This window comes from Lygodium microphyllum, chromosome 2 (genome assembly GCF_053477565.2).
Source record: "Lygodium microphyllum isolate KBCC chromosome 2, Lygodium_microphyllum_v1.1.10, whole genome shotgun sequence".
NCBI classification, from domain to species: domain Eukaryota; kingdom Viridiplantae; phylum Streptophyta; class Polypodiopsida; order Schizaeales; family Lygodiaceae; genus Lygodium; species Lygodium microphyllum.
The window spans coordinates 36,105,378-36,126,863 of NC_141136.1; the positions used below are offsets into that span (position 1 = coordinate 36,105,378).

A 21,486-nucleotide genomic window follows, 5' to 3' on the forward strand; every position below is an offset into this window, starting at 1 on the left:
CCATTTTTATGAGCAAATAAGAGATTTATGTGGTTGTAATGGAAGAAAATGACCTCTTTTCATCAGGACTTTGCTTATTAATGATTAGAGGAGCTTCTTCATGAGTTTATGCACTCATTTTGAGCTTGATCATGGGCTGGAATTTTCTGTTTTAAAATAGGGCTGAAGCTAAAATTATGCTCGTTCAATGCATTTCATGTACTATTGGCCCAAATCTTGAATGTATTTGAAGTCTACCAACATATTACTTGTTCCCTAGAGTTGAAATCCATTTATGTACTTGAAATCAAAGTCATTAGAGCTTGCATTTGATATTCATATTTAGATTAAGAATTTGAAAATGTCCTTTATGTTATGGTGTATGTATCCAGAGGCATTTGATGTAATCAAGATAGAGTTATTTATTCCATTCATGTATGCTAAATACATAGAGAAAAAGCTTGAATTCTTCTTCCGTATCTAAATCATTTCTAAATTCCGGATCTTATTAAACCCCAATCTATTTCCCCTTCGTGAACTTTGAATCCCATACTCCTCTTCTACACTAAGCCCCGGTGGTAGACCTTCAGCCCTTAACACGACGACAGTGGTGAACCCGACGTGAAGGTCCGCTGTGGAAGAAGAAGTCCAATGGAAGAGACATCAAGTTCGGGAGGATATGCCTTGCAACAGTTGGTTCGTCTAATGCAAGAAAGCCAACAACAACAATTGCAATTTCAGCAGCAGTTGCAATTGCAACAACGGAGACAAAAAGAAGAGCGGATTGATGATGCTGCCATTAAAGCCTTAGAAGCAGTTGGGCAAGAGCTCAAGCAATTTAATGGAAAAAATGTGTCCTCTTTTATCCGCCTCTATATTGACAAGATGGTCTTCTTTGGAGTTCCTCAACATGCCTGAAGCCGTTATTTTGCCCGTCTGGTCTCCAGGACCGAATTCATGGTCTTTTCCAAAAAGACGCAGGATGGTCCGTGTTCAAGAAGGCTCTTTGAGAAGAATTTTGTCTTGAAGATTCTGGCCTTATGACAAAGAAAGTCTTCACTGAATGGGTCGAAAGGCCCAATAAGGGTCTAACCGTCACTGCTCTTCATCGAGAATTTGAAAGCAAATTTGCCCAACTAGATCCTGATGACCAACAAGGAATGGAAAGTTAGAAGATTGAATTATTTCTAAAAGCTGCAGATTCTTCTCTTCAGGAGAAGTTAACTAATCGACTTGAAGACCCTGGCTCTGAGACGGGATTGAAGACTGCTTGGAGTGATGTCACTAAAGTAGTTAATATGATTGCTCGAAGAGAGCGGTTGCGCCTAAGATGGGGATCAACCCCTGCAACAACTGAATCTATGAGGGAGCATGTACCAGTTTCTCGACCTCTTGTCTCTATGTGATTCATTCAAGATTTACAGCCTGTCAATAAAGTCATTATTAGAAATGTTGGATCAGGGCCAATTGTTGATGAGTTTGCTGAAGCTTTTGCAGGTAGAGCAATCTATTCTATGGGAGATTTATATTCAGGCTATGACCAATTTCAGCTTGCTTTGGAAAGCCGAGACATTACCACAATGAAGACGCCTCTTGGCTTAGTCCGCATGTGTACTCTACCTCAAGGGGCTACAAATTTAGTAGCTCACATGATGAATGCCATGCATAAAGTATTGAGGGATTATATTCCTCAATTAACTCTTCCTTTCCTTGATGATGTTCCAATCAAAGGATGTGAAGTACACGAGAAGAATGAAGAACTCAATGAATTTGGGTGTTGCAAGTTTGTTTCCGATCATATTAATGATTGTGCTCAAATCTTGTCTAAATTAGAAGAAGTCCATCTTACTCTTTCAGGTGCTAAATCTGTTTTTGGAGTCGAAGAAGTCCTTGTGGTCAGACATATGTGTGGTCCATATGGCCGAAAGCCTTCTCCATCCAAAATAGATGCTATCAACAAAATGCAGGAAATATGTACAAATGTTTCAGAAGTGAGAAGATTTCTTGGTGCATGTGTCTTCTACCTTATTTAGATACCACATTTTGCTCATGTTGTTGAAAGTCTTTATCAACTGCTAAGAAAAGGCCAAAGGTTTATATGGGAAAAAGAACATACTCAAGCTATTCAGAAACTGAAGAAAATGCTGATTTCAGCCCCCACTTTAAAGAGGGCTAATTACTCTAATGGACAGCCCATTATACCCACAGTTGACACAAGTCCTATTGGAATAGGATGGGCAGTTGGTCAAGACGACCTTGAAGGCAACAGATATGCAATCCGCTTTGGAGCGAAAGTTCTTAATGAACGACAAAGAAGGTATGCTCAAATTAAAAGAGAACTTTGGGGAGTAGTAACTGCATTGAAATGTGATAGGGAGTACTTCATGGGTGCACATGTAATAGTTGAAACAGATTGCCTTCCACTCTTGGGCATGATTGCCAACTGTTCCACCCTCGACATAGCCATGCTAAGATGGATAGCCTATATTAAATCCTTAAATCCTGATTTGAAACATATTGCAAGAAGAGATAATCCAGTTGCTGACATGGTTTCGCGTGCCAGATATAAGGATGAAGAAGAAATGATGGATGAAGAAGAATCAGAGTCTATAAATGATGCTGTAAATGCAGGTACAAATCTAAAAACAACAAGTACAGCTGAATCTAATGTTGATTCAGCAGTCAAAAATGCAGGTACAACAATAATTACAGTAAGTACAATAGGTTCAGCTGCTAAAACAAATTTTACAACAGCAAGGAAGGATGAAACAACCAAAGGAGGACAGTGGGCAGCTAGTAGACAGCATGCTCAATGTTTTGTTATGATTTGTTCACACTTTAAAGAAGAATATTATGCAGATGATTGGCTAAAAATTGGCCAATTTTTGAGCACTATGACAAAGAAGGAAGATTGGTCTAATGAAGAGTTCAAGAGAATTAAGAGAAAAGCTTATGGCTTTTTTCTTAAAGACGGTTACCTTTGGAAGCATGCGAAAAAGAAAGGAAGGGTGCCTGTTCGTGTCTTAGGAGACAAAAAGACTCAAAAACAGGTCATGCAAGAATTTCATGAAAGCCTATTGGCTGGTCATAGAGGCATATGGGGCACTTTTGCCAAAATAAAAGAGAAATTTTGGTGGCAAAACATGTATAAAGACATTGAGCATTTTGTTGAGTCTTGTCATGTTTGTCAAATATACTCTATGGTAAAGCGTAGAGATGGGCTTCAACCTACCTATCCTTTATCCATTCACTATAGATGGGTTATTGATTTAGTAACCATGCATATAGGAATTTGGAACATGAGATATCTAGTACTTGCTAGAGAAGATCTCACAAATCAAGTGGAAGGAAAAGCCTTGACAACAAAGTCTACTCATGCTGTTTGTAGATTTTTACTTGAAGAAGTATTTTGCAAGTATGGATGTGTTGCCAAAGTAACTGCTGATAGAAGAGAATTGGATGTTGATGAGGTCACCATTTCTTTGCTCAATTGGGAATTAAGCTATCTCTTACTTCAGCCTACACCCCTGAAGGCAATGGTAAGAGTGAAAGAGGTCACTAACCAATTCTTAAAGCTTTAGCAAAATCTTGCAAAGGAAAGATGAGGGAATGGCCTAGAATGCTACCATTCGCATTATGGGCTGATAGAACTACCCATAGTGCAGTAACAAGTTATATGTCGGCTGAACTAATATATGGACAGCCACCTGTCATGCCTATTGAGGAGTCCATTGTCACATGGAGTATCTTACCTTGGGATGAAGGCATGAATAGAGAAGAATTGCTGACTCTACGCATAAGGCAACTTGAAAGAAGGCCAGAAGATGTCAAGACAACCATTGAAAGGCTGAAAACAGCAAGATTAAAGAATAAGAAGAGGTTTGACAAGCATCATCGACTCCATCCAAGAGCTATTCAAGAGAATGATTGGGTACTTGTCTATGATATTAGCCTGGACAATCAATATAGTGCTCATAGAAAGTTAGGCAAGCGATGGTTTGGACCATATGTTGTAAAAGTAGTACATAATAATGCTACTTACTCTTTGGCCGAAATGGATGGGACCATGATAAAAATACCAATAGCCGGGAAACAAATCAAGCTCTTCAAATGAAGAGAATCTTCAACTTATGAGCTTGATGACTTAGATATGAGCCCTCTACTTGAAGACAAGCACGAAGAAAAAAACTTAGAAGATGAAGATGAAGATATATCAGAAGAAGACCCTCCTTAACCTGTAATCTTATGAAATGGCACATGTTGGAGGATGTGCACGTTAGGAGAGGGTGAATGTCAAAGAGTTTACTGTTCATAATATAAATCATGGGATTCTTATGAACATAGAAGAACTTCACTTGGAGTTATATGAGGCATTTGCATACAAAATTCAGACATTGTTACCCAATAACCAACTTAGTTACATAAGTTCTTTTGTATTTAGCATATAATTTTCAGTTGTACCATGTATATTGATGAAAAATAAGTATATGGGAACCTACAAGTAATTGACAGTCTGCAGGATAAATCACATTGATTCAAGTGCAAAAATATGGTCAAAACTCAAGAAAAATGCCAAAAGTCCACTAGGTTCGCAGGGGACCTGAAGTAATAGACTAAAGTGACCAGCAAGTGACCTGAGTAGGTCAAAAAGTGACCTAGACCTGAGCAGGGAGCATCCCGCATTTTTCGGCGCAAAATGCGGGCTACACAACCTGACTGCAACTAGGGAAGAGTTGGAGGTATGGTGCATGCTGTGGAGCATGCAAACTGGAGATCAACATGACCAGAAGATGAAGATGTAAACACGGTGAGAGCTCCACTTATCTGTTCATTTGGCCTGACGAAAATGCATGCTATGATAGTCTATAAAAGGGGGAAATCTGAGAGAAAAGGATTCAGCCTGCTCTTATGTATGACTTCTCTCGTTTTGTCTACCTTATTCTTGATCCAATGAAGCCCGACTTGTACCCAAGTACTTGAGTGACTTTGGGGCAAGCAAAGGGTGAGTATTTTGAAGGTGTATGGGCTGTTATGGGCTGAAATAACCAGTCATAAATAGGGCAGCCCACTGTTCTTGTCCATTTTTATGAGCAAATAAGAGATTTATGTGGTTGTAATGGAAGAAAATGGCCTCTTTTCATCAGGACTTTGCTTATTAATGATTAGAGGAGCTTCTTCATGAGTTTATGCACTCATTTTGAGCTTGATCATGGGCTAGAATTTTCTGTTTTAAAATAGGGCTGAAGCTAAAATTATGCTCCTTCAATGCATTTCATGTACCATTGGCCCAAATCTTGAATGTATTTGAAGTCTACCAACATATTACTTGTTCCCTAGAGTTGAAATCCATTTATGTACTTGAAATCAAAGTCATTAGAGCTTGCATTTGATATTCATATTTAGATTGAGAATTTGAAAATATCCTTTATGTTATGGTGTATGTATCCAGAGGCATTTGATGTAATCAAGATAGAGTTATTTATTCCATTCATGTATGCTAAATACATAGAGAAAAAGCTTGAATTCTTCTTCCGTATCTAAATCATTTCTAAATTCCGGATCTTATTAAACCCCAATCTATTTCCCCTTCGTGAACTTTGAATCCCATACTCCTCTTCTGCACTAAGCCCCGGTGGTAGACCTTCAGCCCTTAACACGATGACACCGTGATCCCCGCTCATTACAGTTTTTCGAAACCCTGAGGATGTGAAGTAAACAATTCGGCAAAATGTTTCCCTCCATTGCTAATGGACTTTATAATCCTGTACAAGTTTTGTCTGTCTTCCAAGCCATGCACATCGTGCCTTGCATAATCTTGCATCAGATCTGCCATGCTTGAGGATTTGACTAGTGGCAAGAACAAAGAGCTCCAGATCTGTAGCCATTTTAGGCGAGGAGAAGGAAGAATAAAAGCTGGCTCCTTGATGTTGTTGACGATGGTTATGAAGATGATGAAGGGGATCCATCACTTGTTTCTGCTAAGAAGTGAGAGAAGAGAGCTCAAAAAGTCTTCCTCCTACTCTATATACATCCTATCGCTTCCCCTCCTATTGGGTCATCCAAACCTCTGAAGATGGCACAACTGTAGAGTTCCTGAAAATCCCTTGCCCATCCCCTACATAAGACTCATCACAATTTTTTGTCCACATTTGTGCCTTGAGGTAATTCTCACTCAGCAAGTTTGGGAGGAGGCAAGGATCCAATGAAGGGGATGCAGTGGGAGATGCCAAATGCTACAGGCTAGTAGATTGCAACCATCTTGACATGATAGCATCAGTGGCGTCTCCATTCTGTGGCCCACCAGCAGAGAAATGGCTGCCATGGAGGTTCTTGCAATAAGGCACAATGCCCAACTGTTGAACTTGCCCACCCATTGCACTTCCAGCCCCTGTGATTGGGCTCCTGGGCAGGGCTCTTGGTGGGGGCGAAGGAGGACTAATCATTGCAATTTCTGGCATAACTTCATCAAATCAAGCAGATCGATCCTGTGTGCACAGTGAGGAGACATCAGAGTATTTTGTAAGGTGTGGCCTCTGCTAGGTAAAGATGAAGAGATGGATCATGCTCAATTAGTTGTTCACTATCCTCAGTTTGGGGAGTTAGTTGGCAGAGACATTGATCCTATTCAATTGGAGGGCCAAAAGTAGATACCACTGGCCCATAGGAAGACACCAAAAACACAACAAGAAAAGATCCTGGCAATTCTGGAGACGATGGGTGCCACTTCTCTGCAGTCACAACAAGATACTATAAAGCTTGAGGGAAGTTACAAAAATGAGCATCTCCCTCTTCACCTCTTTCTTTGCATATTCTTTGTTCCCACCGTTTTCTTGCCATGGCCACTCCCTTCGACAACCAAGATGGCTGGGTCGACCAAAAGCAAAAATCCAGCAACAACAACAAGCTTGTTGATTACTGCGAGAGGATCCAGAACGGTGGCAAGCACTAGCACGAAAAATGCCAAAGTAATGGCCTCTACAAAAGGGCCAAGAAGGTGAAATCTGGCTTGAAGAAGCAAGTAGTATGTAAAAATCTTCAAAAGAAAGCAAGTTCAAGGTGTCTTGAGGAACATGGCGGAGCTAGAAAAGGGATAGAACCAAGATTTCACCATGGAAGCTTCGATCAAGCTTGAGTGAAGAAAGAACAAGACCTCTTTTACAAAAAGTAACTGTAAGCAAAGCCCTCTTTAACTCTTGAATCACTTTCTTTGACATAGATACCTTCAAAATGGCCTCAGAATGAAAAATGAATTGCTATGTTTGGAAGTTTGCCTCTAGCTATGTCCAAAGCTTCTGTGCAAGCTCCAAGAGGGCTGTGATAAAGAAGAGAAAGAGAGGAGTGAAGGAGAAAGAGTAGGGTGAAGGAAGGAATAGATTGGGAAAAGATAAAGAAAAGTAAGAGAGAAGTAAAAGAGGAAGAGTAGAGAAGGAATAGAGGGAGGTAGAAGGAAAAAAAAAAAGAGGGAAAAAGAGGAGTGAAGGAGGAGGAGTGGGGAAGGAGAAGAAAAAGGTAGAGGAAGTGCAAGGGAAGAGAATAATTTCCTTCTATACTTTTCCCCAAGCCAAAGTTCTCCAAAGGTTCATGTGGTTGCAAAACCACATGCATCCATAAACTTTTTGCCAAGTATAGACCCTATAGGGCCTTCTTAGGCTTTGTAAATATTTCCCTCTCCGAAGAAATCTAAGAATCTAAAAGTCCTATCATTCCTTCTTGTGATCAACCATTCAAACGGCACCTTGCCTCGAAAGAGAGTCGGTGGAAATCCGGAAGAAAGAGTAAAAGCTACCTTCACATTCGAACTGCGATGCCGCCTAAGAAAGTCCAAGGAGTAGCTGCGGGAGGGTCATCTCCCGGTATCCATGTGGATATCTCACCCCAAAACCAAGTTTTCTTCTTGGTTTTAAATCGGTTTTAAGTCAATCATGCAAAGAGAAATTGTTAGGGATAGGGTATATTTGTCCGAGTTATTTATAATGAAGGAGTTTAGCTTATTTGAATAAATGATAATGTATAGAACATAGTTTCATTCGAATTGCATCATGCATTATAAAGAATTACGAGCAAGATCATCTACTTATTATAGTAGTATATTTCAGTTAATTCCTGAAGGTATAAAAGCTGCATCTCGCACCATTAACCCTATTCCTTTAGCAACGATTCATCATGAAATTCATGAAAGGTTTTTTTTCTCGTTACTCAAATTACTAGGAAGTTATCATTGCTAACTGTATTTCTTAGCAAGGAAAAGATTATTATTTGGCATGAGTTCGTTTGTAAGGAAAAAGGAAGGTTAAATTGAATTCATCGACTGGAAAATCAATTATCACAAGGATAACAAATCGTGACGAGGTGATCAATATTACATTCCAAAAGATAACTAAACCTCTAAACTTAGAAATACCATGTTGAAGAGAAAAATACGCCTCGGAAATGATTTAAAGACCAAAGAAACGTTTATACCTTAAGCACTTGACTACTTTCCTTATTGTAGGGTCAATAAATTCGTAATGATAAAGGACTTGGGTTTGTCCCTGAGGTTCTTAAAAAGAAACCCTAGGTTCGACATACGTCAGCTTAAATAAACTTAAACAGATTATTTCAATGCAGGACTTGCGCAGCAAGTACGAAGTCATGTAGTCTTGTGACTGGTTCATAAGACGAAAGGGTAAAAAACCTCAACAAGGATGGCAGATCCTTACGCAAGTGATCTTGCAAAAGGACGTATTCGTGGATATCCTTCTAAATAAGGAAAGTTATAAACCGGAAACCAAAGTATCTAATGAACTTTAGGGTTGACCAAGTTGGGTTAATAAGGTACGCCCTAACCCGGACTATAAAGGATCTCGCCAAGTTACAAGACACCTTGGGAACGAGTGCTGATACACTCAAAAGGAAAGAATAATTCCTTAGCAGTTTGCCAAACAACACAGTCGATTTAATGGAAATGTTTATGCTTACTAGAGATTTTTGAGCACTGTTTGAATTATGAATTACAAATTAAATGAATACCTATACTTCAGGTTGAAGGCCTGAAGGGAGAGGCAGTTTCAGTTACCCTCGACTACCTACCTAACCCTAACCAAGGGGGTTGTTGACCGTGCAGGGAATGTGGACCGAACCCGCCGCAAGAGGTCTCTTCGTCGAGCTCTACTTGGAGCAAGAGGACGGTTGGGTGCCAGGGGGGGCTCTGGCCGTAAATCCCTCGCCTTCCGGGTCCTGCATAAGAGGCTAACGTGACTCGGGATTTGATCTCGAGGCTCGCATACTAGTTTACGGGCGGAAGCTTGGAATAGTGATCCCTGCGGATTACTGAATAGCCTTCGGGCGGATTATGGACAAGCCTACGGGCGGAACTCATTGTATTTCAAAGATAAAATGATGAAATGTTAATAAAGAACTTGCTTGATATTGTTTTTCTATGTCACGTGATAAGATTACGTGAAGGAACCAATGTTTAAGGGATTAATTAAAGAAGCTGGTTGTTACATGTCAAACTAATGTGTTAGGTAATTACATAACTAAAACAAACTGAAGAAAGTGCGGAGGATGGGCCATAGGTCCGTCCTGCGGTTGGGTGTCCCGGTTAGCCGGGAACTTTTCTCAAAAATCTCGAAGAACAGCGGGATGATCATCAAAATGAATAACGAAAGCAATGACCTAGAGTTATGTCTTACCTGATTTACGCTGTTTTAGGGGAACGGAATGGGACTATGCCTTATGGCAGAGAGGTTGAGCTTTGCATCCCTCTCGTTTCCAATTCTCCTTGAACCAAGTGCAGCGTGAATCCGCTTCGGACCTGGCGTTTCTGCGTAAAGTAGTTCTCTCGGGTCCGACGCTAGTTGCTGTTAGTTAATGACCAATCAGGAAAACCCTAATTCCGATCGATTCTAAGTGGGAACGGCTAGGATACTTCCGCTACGTGGCAGACGCGGGAAGACCTAGATCGCAAATCCCGTAACATTCCATGGGAGTGCTGGGCAGAGCTTTCTAGACATCCTTTCCGATGGACTGCTAAGACGTGTCCTGGGTGATACTAAGAGGACACGTTACAGTTGGTATCAGAGCCGACTAATAACGGAATTACTGTTATATATCTCAATAAAATGAAGTAAAGAAATTGTTGTTGTCCAAACATTTCCTTACCTTCAATGCTGTCTTGCAGAGTTACGAAGCGTGGAACAAGTTTTTGGTATTTCGGGTCATGTTTATGACTGCAATGCATTCTCCGCTTTATAGACAAAGAATTGGGATGATGAATATCCTGGAGCAGATTTATAATCCATCACCTCTTTACATAGAACGAAGATGGATGGGGTCTTCAGGAACCTACTATATAGCCGCCCACCGGTTCGCTTATCTACAGACCAACCTAAAGAGGATCAGGTGGTTGGAAGACTTGAAGGTCGTGAAGCTGTTCGTTTTTGTGGAAGCTCGCGTAAATTCAACTCTACATATCCGAGGTCGGAGGGTTGAGATGAACTCATATGTATATGAGGAAGTAACCTGTGTAATCCCAGCCGACAGGATTAAAGTGTTGGGCCGCCATGAGAAGTATGGATTCCAATGGAAAGGGTATCCTGAACTTCTAATGAATTATCGATTCCTAAAGATCCATGACCCAAAACCCTACTATTACAAAGTTCCAGTAGACAAATGCAATACAACGTTGTTCTCCCCAAACTGAATGTAACGATTGGCTTATCATTACATGAAACGTTGTATTCAAAAAGGCTATGCCCATGTAAATACAAATAAAGACTTCTTTTTATCAATATCTGGCTGTGCATAAGAGTTGTTAAAAAGTTAAGTAGCTACATTGTTTATGAGATGACTGAACTAAAAATGAAAGATAAGCTAACGTCGATTATCATATAATAACGTCAAGAAAACCTTTATCCAGGCACAACCCCAGGTACAGGTTCCAAATTCACCTCCTACATCAAGTACTGCTGTGATCCAGGAGAAGAAGTTCCTCCTCAAGTAGATAAAGCCACCCGAGTTTGACAAGAGAGGCAGATTTGTCCAGGCTGATGCTGAAATTTGGATTGAATCCATGGAGGATTACTTCGAAGAAGCTGGTACTGCACCTACCAATCAGGCTATGCTCGCCAAGTTAAAGCTCACAGGCGAAGCTAGACTTTGGTGGAAGCAATGGTACAGGGATCAAGGGATTTCAGAGGGATCCGTTACCTGGGAGAAGCTGAAGAAAGCCGTGCAGGGAAGATACTTACCACCTGCATATCGCACATAGAAAATGAATGAGTTCTACGAGCTAAAACAGCTAGGACTCACTCTTGACGCATACTACTCTAAATTCGTCTCACTTTTAAAGTATGGGCCACAGATGGACATGATGCAGCAGGTGTCCAAATTTTGTGCGGGCTTAAATCCACCAGTAAATACCCGTCTCGAATCTATGCGTCCATCAGATCTTCAGGATGCACTCATTCGAGCGGCGCCTATAATTCAAGAGGTGCAAGCTAGACCAAGGGGTAACAAAACTTGGTCTTATAGTGACCCGAATAGAGGAGCATTCAGACCTCAAATGAAGAGAGTTCAAGGTCATAATCAGGGACAAAGAAAGAAAGCAAGGACAAATAACGTCAACAACTTTGTTCCTACTCAAAGTAATGGCCGAAACCTCCGTTGTTTCCACTGCAACGAACCCGGTCACTTCAAGAGGCAATGTCCCAAGCTCAGCGGAGGACATCGCCAAACGCCTTTCCAAGGAGCAGGCCGGGGTCAAGGAGCCGCCACCCGTGGAAGAGAAAGAACCGCTTGCATTGCCAATAGGCAAAGATGCGAAGAAGAAGAAGAGAAAAATCCGACTATGGAAGCAGAATTCGAAAGAGCGACAGTCCATGCCGCTTTACACAAGAAAGGGCCGAATCGCCAGTTCTCGGTGATTCAGACACCATCGGACTATCAAGGTAAAGGTTTCAAAACCTTGATTGATTGTGGAAGTACACATTCCTTTATCTCACCAGCATGTGCAAAAAGATTAGGAATAGCTACAGTAGAAGCGCCTACCCTGCTTGTGGAATTGGCAAATGGTCGTGAGGTAACTTGTACCAGGCAAACTGCTAAGGTGGAATTATTTCTGGGAGGAAAGAAAACTTCAGTCAAACTCAGAGTCATGAATTTAGGAATCCATGAGTGTCTACTCGGAATGGATTGGCTTAAGCCCAACGACGCCCACTTCACTGTGGAAATGGTCAAGTTTCCTTTCGAAACTCTGAAAGGGAATTAGTCACAACTCGAGGTGAGGCAGGAGTGCCAAGAATCCAATTGGCCAAAGTATCTCGGATCATAAAAGGAGTTAGAAAAGGATTACCCGTTTACCTGATCAAACTCAACAAGTTAGATCAAAAGCAAGAGTCTCATGAAGGACCTTCTTGGCTAAAGGAATACGCTGACGTATTCCCTGAAGAATTGACTGAACTTCCGCCTCAAAGAGAAGTAGACCATGAGATTAGGTTAGTACCTGGAGCTGCACCAATTGCAAAGAGACCTTATAAAATGTCCATACCAGAAGCAATTGAGCTGAAGGAACAACTCAAATAACTGTTAGATCAGAGGGCTACATCCAGCCTAGCAATTCACCGTGGGGAGCTCCAGTACTATTCCAGAAAAAGAAAGATGGGACACTTCGACTATGTATTGATTACCGAGGGTTGAATCAATCAACAGTCAAGAACAAGTATCCTATTCCTAGAATAGATGAGCTTCTCGATCGTCTTTAGGGTGCAAAGATCTTCTCCAAAATTGATCTCAGGTCAGGTTACTATCAGATAAGGATCAAGGAAGAAGATATTCCAAAGACGGCCTTCAATACAAGATATGGACACTTTGAGTTCCTGGTTATGTCATTCGGGCTTACGAATGCACCTGCTACCTTCAATAGATTAATGCAGGACATTTTTAGGCAATATCTTGATGATTTCGTGCTTGTCTTCTTCGATGACACTTTAGTCTATTCTAAATAGGAAGAAGATCATGAACCCCAACTTCGGGTTGTCCTTGAGACAATGAGGTCACATAAGCTGTATGCAAAAATGAAGAAGTGTGCATTCTTCAAGCGTCAGATTGAATATCTGGGATTCATAGTATCATCAGAAGGAATATCAGTAGACCCAGCCAAGGTCAGAGATGTGCTTGAATGGCCAACACCAGTATCTGTCAAAGAAATACGCAGCTTTCTTGGATTGACAGGATGGTATAGGGTCTTCATAAAAAACTATGCTTTGATTGCAGCACCTCTGACGGATTTACTAAAGAAGCAGACTTCCATTACATGGTCAACTCCCGAACAGAATAGCTTCGACAAATTGAAGCAAAGTTTGGTATCATCACCTATTCTAAAACTTCCTGACCTCAATAAGGAGTTCGAGGTAGTAACTGATGCTAGCATTCTTGCCTTGGGGTGTGTACTTATGCAGGAAGGTCATCCAGTAGCATACTCTTCAAGGAAATTGAAGAGTCATGAAAAGAACTATGCCACGCATGATCTAGAATTACTAGCTGTCATCCATGCTCTAAAGCTTTGGAGACACTACATGTTGGGTAACAAGTTTACTCTAGTAACCAATCATAAGAGTCTCAAATGGATTTTTACCCAGAATGAGCTCAACATGAGGCAACGTTGGTGGATTGAAGTGTTGGAGGAATATGATTTTGAAATCAAGTATCGACCAGGGAAAGAGAATGTAGTTGCCGATGCACTTAGTCGCAAGGCATTCCTAAATTCCCTAATCTTGTAGAATCCATCAATGGCCAGATCTCTGGCTACAAAAGTATCTATGCCAAACAACCCTATACTTGAACTAGCTAGAGAGGAAGCATGCCATGATTTGGCCTACCAAACAATGCTAAAGGAAATATCTACCAAGGAGCAGAATCAAAAGTTGCAAGCTAAGTATCAGGAATTTTCCATTGATAATGGACTTGTCTACTACAGAACAAGGCTGTGTATACCAGCAAGCCAGTCACTTAAGCAAAAGATAATATGGGAAGCTCACGATTCCCCTTTCGCAGGACATCTTGGCTATGATAAGACTCTTAATGCAGTTAGAAAAAGCTACCATTGGGAGAGGCTTAAAGGTGACATTCTCAAATATGTCACTGAGTGTTTGTCTTGCCAACGTATCAAAGCCGAACATGTCATGATGCCAGGGAAACTGCAACCGCTTGACATTCCCCAAATGAAATGGGAATTCATCAGTATGGATTTTGTTGTAGGCTTAACCCAAGTCCAAGGAGGATACAATTCCATTATGGTTGTGGTTGACATGCTTACCAAGGTTGCACACCTGATTCCAGTAAAGACAAAGTATGAAGCCTCCAACATTGCAAGATTGTTTATCAAGGAGATATTCAAGCTACATGGGTTACCTAGAAGAATCATTAGTGATCGAGATTCTCTCTTCACATCACACTTCTGGAGAGCTATCTTTGAAGCTATTGGGACTCAACTCTGTTTTAGCACCGCCTACCATCCCCAAACGGATGGCCAAACAGAGCGAGTAAATCAAGTCATCGAGGATATGCTTAGGGCATACTGCTATCGAGAGCCAAAAAGGTGGATTCAATACTTACCATTGGGTGAATTTGCCTACAATGCTTCTTACCAGCAGAGTATTCAGATGACTCCTTTCCAAGCATTGTATGGTCATGATTGTCGAAGTCCTCTAAACTTTTCTGATCCAACCCTAAGGGTTGAAGCATCAAGGCAGATGTTGGAAGACATGGATGACCAAATAAAGTCAATAAGACAAGACATACAAGCGGCCAAGGATAGACAAAAGGCATACGCAGATTTGAAGCGTAAAGAAAGAGTCTTCAAAGAAGGAGACATGGTCTTCATTCGCGTACACCCTAAAAAGAGTTCTCTATCCCTAGGAGATTGCAAGAAGCTAAGTCCAAGGTATTGTGGGCCGTACAAAATCCTCAAATTCCTAGGACCCAATGCTTATAGATTGCAACTCCCTGAGAACCTAAAGGTTCACAATGTAATCCATATTAGCCTATTGAAAAAATATGTACCCAACCCTAACCATGTACTTGATGACCAACAAATTGTAATGCCTAGTCAAGGAGTCCTTGAACTAAGGCTGGATAGGATCTTAGGTGTTAGGGAGAGACAGTTAAGATCTAGAACCTTGAGAGAATGCCTCGTCTAGTGGAAAGATTATTCCGAAGAGGATACCACTTGGGTAGATGAAGGCACTCTCAACCATCAATATCCCCAGTTTATCTCGAGATGAGGACATCTGGATTCTTCTAAGGGGGAGAGAATGTAATATATTAAATATAAAAAAAGAAAAATTTTCCACCCCACGGCGGCATATGGTGCTGGCGTGTGTGAGGGGGGATGGAGGAGCCAGTAAGCTCCTCTCGCTGGAGCTTGCTTGGCTCCCTCGCCATGCAGCCTGACAGGTAAGGGGGGGAGGATTCCCTCCCCTCCCCTATTTAAAGAGGGAGGGATGCTCGGATAAAGGTAGAAGAGAGGAAAAATGCTGGGATTATCAGGTTTTGCCATGAGGAGGTCGTGAGGCTGTTGTGACGGTGACTCTGGGAGGTCCATTGTGTGGAGGAAGGGAGAGGGTGAACGGTGCTGCTGCGCCGTGTGGAGGGAAGGAGGAGGGAGCTGCATCGCGACATCTACCCCAAGCCCAAATGCCGCCTGCTTTCGTGAGGGTTGGCCGCCGTCGTCAAGCTCCTGTTCACCACATGCTGCAGGCCCCTAAGCCTTAGAAGCTTCTAAGGGGGCTAATTAAGCCCCCTTTCACCCCCCTTATATCCCTTTTAACCTTTTCACCCCCCCTCCCTCCCCCCCCCCCTCCCCCCTCATAACTCTTTTTTACACAACCCCCTAAGCCTTTTTTTTAAAATCCCCCGTGTCCCCATTACTTCTTTCTTTCCCCCTCCTGGACCCCAGATCCAAACCATCATCATGGGCCCCGAATGTTGTCCCGTGAGGAGTAGAGAGGAATAAGGTGGGGGAAGATAAAGAAGAGAAAGAGAGGAGTGAAGGAGGAAGAGTAAAGTGAAATAGGGTGGGAGAAGATAAAGAAGAGAAAGAGAGGAGTGAAGGAGGAAGAGTAAAGTGAAATAGGGTGGGAGAAGATAAAGAAGAGAAAGAGAGGAGTGAAGGAGAAAGAGTAGGGTGAAGGAAGGAATAGAGTGGGAAAAGATAAAGAAAAGTAAGAGAGGAGTAAAAGAGGAAGAGTAGAGAAGGAATAGAGGGAGGTAGAAGGAAAAAAAAAAAGAGGGAAAAAGAGGAGTGAAGGAGGAGGAGTGGGGAAGGAGAAGAAAAAGGTAGAGGAAGTGCAAGGGAAGAGAATAATTTCCTTCTATACTTTTACCCCAAGCCAAAGTTCTCCAAAGGTTCATGTGGTTGCAAAACCACACGCATCCATAAACGTTTTGCCAAGTATAGACCCTATAGGGCCTTCTTAGGCTTTGTAAATCTTTCACTCTCCAAAGAAATCTAAGAATCTAAAAGTCCTATCATTCCTTCTCGTGATCAACCATTCAAATGGCACCTTGCCTCGAAAGAGAGTCGGTGGAAATCCGGAAGAAAGAGTAAAAGCTACCTTCACATTCGAACTGCGATGCCGCCTAAGAAAGTCCAAGGAGTAGCTGCGGGAGGGTCATCTCCTGGTATCCATGTGGATATCTCACCCCAAAACCAGGTTTTCTTCTTGGTTTTAAATCGGTTTTAAGTCAATCATGTAAAGAGAAATTGTTAGGGATAGGATATATTTGTCCGAGTTATTTATAATGAAGGAGTTTAGCTTATTTGAATAAATGATAATGTATAGAACATAGTTTCATTCGAATTGCATCATGCATTATAAAGAATTACGAGCAAGATCATCTACTTATTATAGTAGTATATTTCAGTTAATTCCTGAAGGTATAAAAGCTACATCTCGCACCATTAACCCTATTCCTTTAGCAACGATTCATCATGAAATTCATGAAAGGTTTTTTTTCTCATTACTCAAATTACTAGGAAGTTATCATTGCTAACTGTATTTCTTAGCAAGGAAAAGATTATTATTTGGCATGAGTTCGTTTGCAAGGAAAAAGGAAGGTTAAATTGAATTCATCGACTGAAAAATCAATTATCACAAGGATAACAAATCGTGACGAGGTGATCAATATTACCTTCCAAAAGTTAACTAAACCTCTAAACTTAGAAATACCATGTTGAAGAGAAAAATACGCCTCGAAAATGATTTAAAGACCAAAGAAACGTTTATACCTTAAGCACTTGACTACTTTCCTTATTGTAGGGTCAATAAATTCGTAACGATAAAGGACTAGGGTTTGTCCTTGAGGTTCTTAAAAAGAAACCCTAGGTTCGACATGCGTTAGCTTAAAGAAACTTAAATGGATTATTTCAACGCAGGACTTGTGCAGCAAGTACGAAGTCATGTAGTCTTGTGACTGGTTCACAAGACGAAAGGGTAAAAAACCTCAACAAGGATGGCAGATCCTTACGCAAGTTATCTTGCAAAAGGACGTATTCGTGGATATCCTTCTAAATAAGGCAAGTTATAAACGGGAAACCAAAGTATCTAATGAACTTTAGGGTTGACCAAGTTGGGTTAATAAGGTACTCCCTAACCGGGACTATAAAGGATCTCGCCAAGTTACAAGACACCTTGGGAACGAGTGCTGATACACTCAAAAGAAAAGAATAATTCCTTAGCAAATTGCTAAACAACACGGTCGATTTAATGGAAATGTTTGTGTTGCTAGAGATTTTTGAGCACTGTTTGAATTATGAATTACAAATTAAATGAATACCTATATTTCAGGTTGAAGGCCTGAAGGGAGAGGCAGTTTCAGTTACCCCCGACTGCCTGCCTAGCCCTAACCAAGGGGGTTGTTGACCGCGCCGGGAACGTGGACCGAACCCGCCGCGAGAGGTCTCTCTGTCCAGCTCTACTTGGAGCAGGAGGACGTTTGGGTGCTAGGGGGGGCTCTGGCCGTAAATCCCTCGCCTTTCGGGTCCTGCACAAGAGGCTAACGTGACTCGGGATTGGATCTCGAGGCCCGCATACTAGTTTACGGGCGGAAGCTTGGAATAGTGATCCCTGCGGATTATTGGATAGCCTTCGGGCAGATTATGGACAAGCCTACAGGCGGAACTCATTGTATTTCAAAGATAAAATGATGAAATGTTAATAAAGAACTTGCTTGATATTGTTTTTCTATGTCACGTGATAAGAATACGTGAAGGAACCAGTGTTTAACAGATTAATTAAAGAAGCTGGTTGTTACATGTCAAACTAATGTGTTAGGTAATTACATAACCAAAACAAACCGAGGAAAGTGCGGAGGATGGGCCATAGGTCCGTCATGCGGTTGGGTGGTCCCGGTTAGCCGGGAGCTTTTCTCAAAAATCTCGAAGAACAGCGGGATGATCATCAAAATGAATAACGAAAGCAATGACCTAGAGTTATGTCTTACCTGATTTATGCTGTTTTAGGGGAACAGAATGGGACTATGCCTTATGGCAGAGAGGTTAAGCTTTGCATCCCTTTCGTTTCCCATTCTCCTTGAACCAAGTGCAGCGTGAATCCGCTTCGGACCTGGCGTTTCTGCGTAAAGTAGTTCGCTCGGGTCCGACGCTAGTTGCTGTTAGTTAATGACCAATAAGAAAAACCCTAAATTTGGTCGATTCTAAGTGGGAACGGCCAGGATACTTCCGCTACGTGGCAGACGCGGGAAGACCTAGATCGCAAATCCCGTAACATTCCATGGGAGTGCCGGGCGGAGCTTTCTAGACATCCTTTCCGATGGACTCCTAAGACGTGTCCTGGGTGATACTAAGAGGACACGTTACACTTATATACCCCAATTAGTGTGACTGGGTGTCTAAACCCTAGCCGGTGTGTATCCCGCCTGTTACAGTACATTGAGTGGATGGTTCTAAGAATCTTTTAATAAGCTAGGTTCCATTCTTTCGATGAACATGCTTAAAGAGAAAGAATCAAAGTATGTGGCCAACAAGAGTGGGTTGCTTGTTCTAGCAAGAGCGAGAGGTAATCCTTGATTGTCTGCTAGTCTAGTTCTTATTTGTGGAAAAACATTGAGGCAATCACAAAGTACTTTATATCTTAGGTATTTGATCTCGAATGGGCTTTAATTATCCTAGAGTTAAAGAAAGAAGTGGGTTAGATAGTAGCAATTAAATTTATGTGATCCTTCTCTAATGAATTAATATTCTAGCGTAGGTAATGTTAGTTCACGGTATGATTATTGTTTGAACTATGGCCCTTGAGTGAAAATCTAGTTCATTAGAATTTATTAGACGTTAGTTTATACATGTGCTTTAATGTGGTGCTTGTTCCTTGCAAGTTACATTTAAGTTCATTATTTTTTTGTGAATTTCTAGGCCTTGGATCACATTATGTTCAAAGCTTCTATATATATAAATATAGTTATTTTTTGATTGTTAAAGCTATTGGTCTTCACATTATTATTGCATATTTACTTTTGTATTTCACTATCCTTTCAGGTCACATAATTTGTATATTTATGGTTAAACTTTAAATGTTTCATTATTACATGGATTATTGTATTATTTGTTTATCTATATTATACTATTATGATCATTTGATGTGACTAATAGAATTACAAATCGGTGATGATCATTTATTACTTACTTCTTAGCTCCATATACATTGCAGTACTTGAGATGAGAATACGCATGCATAGACTCCTAAGCTTTCAAACGCCATTGATGCTTCTTCATATGACTAGCATAATGCAAAGTTAGGTCCCACTTATAAAAAGAAGTGATCAGAGGTATCATCCACCAAATAAGTAGACAAAAATATTCAAGAGTATGATGAAAGAAAAAGGGGTTTATTTGCGAGACTATGATGCATTGAGGCTCAGATGTTTGAACTCAGGAGGTGCAAAAGTATCATATGCTAGGGTTGAGATGTTAAGCCTTAGGAGGTGCATCTCAAGAAATATAAGTGGAGCCATGTAAAATTTAAAAAAATGATTATTATATTAATTTAAATTTATAGGATTATTTTTATAAGAGGGCTTCTTTTGATTATATTGTGAAAGAACTCATAAGTTTCTTAAAGGAAAAGTGGTCATTTATTGCCTTATATTATATAAGAAAATTGTATTTTTCAATACCCTTTGAATGCACATGATATAGATTTCTTATAGGTACAACCTCAAGTGTTCGACTTGTACGTAAACATTGTCAACTAGGCGAATACCTATAAGTCTTAGACACCCCTTGATTCTAACTTTGGAGAGATTCAACTATGCTAGGATAGGGAAAGCTACCAATCTAAGAACAAAGTGAGTGTATGCCATCAAATCTCTCTCTGTAAGAGTTTTTGTGTGACAATTTTAGAAGAAACACAAATCCCCTAAGCTAAGGCGATCCCTTTTCCATCCATGCAATGATAATTGTGGACAATAGTCATTGAAAACATGCATGGAAGAAGATTGGGAAGTTTGAGGTTTGGTTTTCCCTACTGTCATATCACTTAATACTACATGATGTTCTTGATAAGTGCCACTCATAAGTGAAAGAGTGGGTTGATAGAGTTGGCTAAGATAGATCCCAAAGCAGGCTAAAATACAAATTTCTCCTTATTATTGTGTGATATGGACTCAAGGTAATCTTAGGAGTGAAATATCTCACTAAATATTTGAAATTTGTAAAAGTAATATCTAATAATAATTATAGATATAGGACATGAAAAATGGCTCCTTAGGAGGGTTCTACACTAAGGTAGGCAACAATATTAGTACTTTGAGTTTTTAGCTCCAAAGCCTTCATGTACAAAAAGTACTTTAGATAAGTGATCTTTTATGATTAATAAGGATTATTATTATTCTTAGTAAATCTTGTAGTTAGCTTAAGCTTATAACCCTTATGTTTTTTGTTTTTTAAAAAGGTCTTAAAGAGGGCAATGCCTCAAAAAGGTATCATGAGAATGGAGTGAAGAAAACACAAAAGTGGGACATAAGCCCATGAAAGTAGAGTGCTAGCACTTTTAATCATGCTCTTCCTAATGGTCATGATGGTTTGCAATGATTTGCATCACATACTTTATGAATTCTATATAGTGCTCATCTTCATTTGAGATACCATGTGATTGGAAGCTTGAAGCATAGTCAACCTCTATTATCATTACAAGCAAATATGAAGTTATATGTCTAAGGAGTTACTACACTAGCTCTAGAGATTTTTGCATGTTGAATCAAGATATTTTGATACCATCATCACTTTCAAAATGTGTCAAGACTCTTGAAACAACTTTGAAAGGTCTAAGTTTCAATTTTGGATGAGTTCGAGATAACAAAACTATATTTTTTTCTCACATTCTCTAGTTTTAGTGTGATTTTTATGCTTTGATAAAGAAAGCTAGAAAAGCTTTCCAAAAGTAAATTACACAAAGGATTAGCAATCCATTCCATTAAAAATTCTTATTTTAATTTCACATTATAATTCAT

The 21,486-nt window shown here is 40.5% G+C and overlaps 1 pseudogene; it reads right to left on the bottom strand.

The window, feature by feature from the left end:
- The window catches only part of LOC148039604 (kinesin-like protein KIN-13A), a 50,310-nt pseudogene extending 43,957 nt beyond the window's left edge, over nucleotides 1-6,353 (bottom strand).
- Between the last annotated feature and the right edge of the window lie 15,133 nt (nucleotides 6,354-21,486).